Source organism: Laccaria bicolor, genomic scaffold (assembly GCF_000143565.1).
Source record: "Laccaria bicolor S238N-H82 LACBIscaffold_21 genomic scaffold, whole genome shotgun sequence".
NCBI lineage: Eukaryota > Fungi > Basidiomycota > Agaricomycetes > Agaricales > Hydnangiaceae > Laccaria > Laccaria bicolor.
Window position 1 is genome coordinate 226,460 of NW_001889892.1, and position 4,732 is coordinate 231,191.

Here is a 4,732-nt window from a genome sequence, read left to right on the forward strand (position 1 = left end):
AAATGCTTTCCGGCTGGAATTTGTGGGTTAGTATAGAGGACACATCGTCCACGATCCACCGTGAAGTCGGAAAACTTTGTTACACTCCATGAATATCTTTATATGGACTGAATATTTGGCGTACTCACAGGGTGTTGCTTGATCTTTTGACTCTTGTTCACAGAATCGGATATGTACATGTTTGACGTGTTTGAGTATGGCTTTGCTTTCATCGTCGACGTACAATTCTTTTAAGTTGCCCATAAAAACAGCTCCAAAGCTAAACTGGTACTATTACTGAGGGATTGGAAAACGCGCGGATATTTTTGATAGGTCTTTGCAGTGTCCCAAAGGGAGGATATACGTACAGCAGCACACTCCCCGAAAGGGGATAAGGCTCATCCTCGACACGGTGTTGAGGATGAGAGGGTGTGCAGTTTGCGAGCGACACAGTTGGACACATCCCAATCGGGTGGGGTGACGAACCCGATGTCACACGTCACTACCCCTTCTCTTCTCACTACCCCCACGAAACGCAACGAGCGCGGACCACGACCGTCGACGATTGGCCACGAGGACCAACCGCCAGGATCGACGGACGACGGCGAGGCTCCACTAACCTCCACAGGGCCCACCACCAGGATCTACGAATGGCCACGAGGGCTCCACCACGATCGACGAGGGCCCACCACCAGGATCGATGAATGGTTACGATAGCCCATCACCATGACCGATGACGAGTGCCCACCACAACGAATGGCCACGCGGGCCCACCACCAACCCCGGCAAACGGCCCACAACAACCAACGAATGGCCAAGAGCACCACCAACGATCCCCAGCCCGTTCCCATCCCCCAAATGCGACTGTGAACAAACACGAACACCAGCCCGAACGCGAGTACCCCCACCACATTCACGTCCATGAAGCGAGCCACAACACGAACACCCGCAATGCCTGCCAACAACCAGATCCACCGACAACGAGTGCGGGTGCCGAGGACTTAGTATTCGGGAGAGGGCATGCAGCGTTGATAGGGCAGTGCGGGAATCGCCAATTGTAGATTAGCAAGGGATTATTGGAGGGGACAGGTGGTGTCCCTACCTTCCTCCTACCTTCCTACTTCTACATAGTATGCATACCTTCCCATATAAGTAATTGTTTTTCTCGTACATGAGGAATACATATTTTTTCCATATTATCCTGCCATTTACCCGGGCACAGAAGGACTTGTAAAAAAAAAGAAAAGAGAAGTTGGACACATCTCAATGTGTCGAACACACGTAAAATCGACACACTAAAGAGCAGGAACACATTGGGAACACACCAATGTGTCGGCAATTCACCGTATGTGTCGCGTTATGACCCTATGTGTCGCTGTCCCGATTTGGGGAGTGTGTCATTATTCGTATACACTGAGTACGAACGAATCACCATCTTTATTTTCGAAAGACCGCGTTTTGTCATTCTGGCTGTAGGTCAAATTTCTATGCCCAGGGGGAGCATTTCACTTAGCAGTGAGTTTTCATTCGTTTCACCTGTTCTTGGGCTTAAAAGAAACACCCAGTGCGAACGAATCACCATCTCTATTTTCGAAAGACCACATTTTGTCGTTCTGGCTATATGTCAAATTTTTATGCCCAGGGGGAGCATTTCACTTAGGAGTGAGTTTATATCTGTTTCATCTGTTCTTGGGCTTAAAAGAAATGCCCAGTATGAATGAATCACCATCTCCATTTGCAAAAAACTGTGTTTTGTCATTCTGGCTGTATGCTCTGTTGACCCTTGAGGATCACTGGGACATTGTCATCAATCTATCCCTAATGTCTATGATCTTGACTATTGCAGACTATTTTTAGATGTTTGAAACCCATTTTCCTTTTTATGTTTGACTTGATATTGACATGCATTGGACAGGCTTAAATCAAGCCAAATCCAAACCACATGGCAGAGCTCCAGTCAATACAAAAAGGGACGGAGGGATGGTTGAAGTGGAACACAACATCTTTTATGCTGAATTGATGACAAGGTTGATTTACTGACTCAGCCAAGGCAAGGTTGAGCACAGCGGTTATCAGGGAAGTACTGGCCTCTATGGCATCACATCATTGCTATGAGTTCTAGGTTTGGGAGCCATGTGGTTGTGAGCAAGGTATCCCTTCTTGCAGTGTTTTTGAGAGACTGATTGAGAGTGTGCTCTCAATCGAGACATCCACAGTAAACAGCAACTCATTCACCATGCACAGAGTCATCAAGGCCAAGTTGGATGCTAGTGTGGGTTAAGGCTGGCCAACCTTACTGGGACACTTGCAAAGGCAGGAATATATTGAGTGAAAGGTGGGATGGAACTAGCCTGGATCCAAGGTGTTAAGAGAGGTCGACCATCATAAGTGGGGTTGACCCTCTTGGTTCTGCAGCATTGCAAAGACCACTCAAGCCCTCTGGTGATAAGTATGAAATGAATCTTGGAGCACAGAAGACTGGTTGCCAAAAAGAGACAGATGTCTGACCACCCCAGTGGTACACCGTTGTTTCAACAGACTTCACAAAAATTGGTATGGACAAGAATCCAGAAACTTGGTGTTTTTGGTATCCAACATTTTGCACAACTTTCAGGGGTCCTCTGTCATGCTCAGTAAATAGCGAAGTCAGACATTAGTCACAAGAAAGTCACCAATTAGAGGGTGTTTGACTAAATGTCATTTTTTTTAAGCATTTCTGACTATGCTCGTAGTACAATAGTCATACATTAGTCCTACAGTCAGTCATGTAGTAGTCAAATAATAGTCATACATCAGTCATTAATGCTTGGGCCCAATTCAGGATAGGAAATAGGCTGAATCAAATTATATTTGACTACTTTAAAGGATACATATAGTAGGCCTAGAACCTGAGTATAGTATGAGGGGGGGGAATACATGTTGAGTCCATTCAAATGCTCCAAGGACACTGTTGAGCAACCCATGACCAGATCCAACATCCATCAAATCCTCTGCATCTGAGTCTGAGTCGTTGCCATTCCCATTTGCATGGGAAATGGGGAGGGAAGAGCAGGTGTTGATGATTGTGCCACCTGGATTTGAGTGGGAGGCGTTGTCGGGTTAGGAGCTGTGACTGCCACATTTTGGTGGTGGTGATGGTGGGACCTGCAGCCAAAGAGTGTCATCAGTGTTGTCAGTAAACATTAAACCTGATGCCAACTTAACTCTTTGTTGAGTCGCTGTCACATTTTTGTGTAACGTATGGAAGTCAAAAGTTGTGTTTGACAGAGGGAGCTTGCGATGGTGGTATCCTCGAGTGCTTGTTTTGTGTGTCAGATACATCTGAAAAAGAGCAGAATCTGTCAATGAGGGTGTCCGTGGGTATAGCTGGTTGAGTGTTGAGGAAGAGTATGTGGGGCTGTCATCAAAGTGACAAACAAGTTTAAGTTCAAGCTCAAGACGAACTTTTCAATGAAGCAATCATGTGACTTTCAAGTTTGTGGAAGTCCAACTTAGCACCGAAGTAATTTGTAGACAAAAATTCTTGGCATAGCCATGGGTAGAGAAAGTATGACAATGTTGATACTAATATAGGACTAAACTTACCTCCCATTTGTTGCCAAGGGAAGTTTGAGGGAAGGGTGGCATGAATATTGCAGATGTGTGACAGACATCTGACAGACCTCTGACTTTGTGTGATTTTGCTTGACTTTGCTTTTTACTGAGTGTCATGGCTCAAAATGGCCTTGAAGTCATGGGAACGACAACACCTCCCTGATCATGGATATGCTGATGCTGGTCCTGGTACTGGGCAGGCACCAAGTTGAAGTTATTCAACAATCATTGACAAGATCTGGAGAGAGAATATATCAAATGTAGAAATCTGTCAAATAAAATGTCAAAGATTGTTGAAGATCATTTGTTATTCCTTTACAGATGCGAGTTGCAAAGAAAGTAAAAAAAGCCAGAGAAAGTCAGAAAAAGTCAGAGAAAGTTAGAGAAAGTCAAAAAAGTAAGAGAAAGCAAAGATTGTTGACATTTGTCAATTTTATGCAAGAAAGTGGAAGAAACTTGGACATTGTTGAAGTTGAAAGATAGTTATAGATTGTCAACAATCGTTACAAAAAAAAAACGTAACTACATTGACAATTGTTCAAAATCATTGAAAATCTTTGACAAAAGCTGAAGATTGTCAAAGATTGTTGACTATCATTGACTTTTGTCAACAATATTCCTTGAAAATTGGGTTCCTCTAAAAAAAAAACAGTTTTGTCCACAGACGGCCTTCATACGGCTGGTGTCGAGACTATATCAGCGCAGTGTTTTGTTTTTCGACGGATGCGCAAGATGCCTGTGTCGGTGGATGTTGTTTTATGGCGTAGGAGTCTGCGTTTGATGAGGGTTTGAATTCATTGAAGTGACGATGGAAGTAGAATCCTTTGTCAATGAGCTGCAATGCGGTGGTTGTGAACCAGATGTCAACGCCATGGCTTGACTTGCGATTCGTTTGAACCTCCGCGCCATGACGTCAACAAATCCCTGGATGGAGTGTGCAGGCACGTTGAATGGCCATACGTTTTTTGGGCATCGGTTGGCTGAAATTCTTTTACGAACACGCTGTTTATTGCAAGCGCAATTGGCATTGACAGGTCCAAGTAAGTAAGTATTCGGGAACTTCAGGCTGTCACTGGTAATTTATTCCTCACAGCTTCCTCCGAAATAGCCACTCTATTCCTCTCATCGCACAGCCAGAGGTGTATCCTTTCCACTTCAC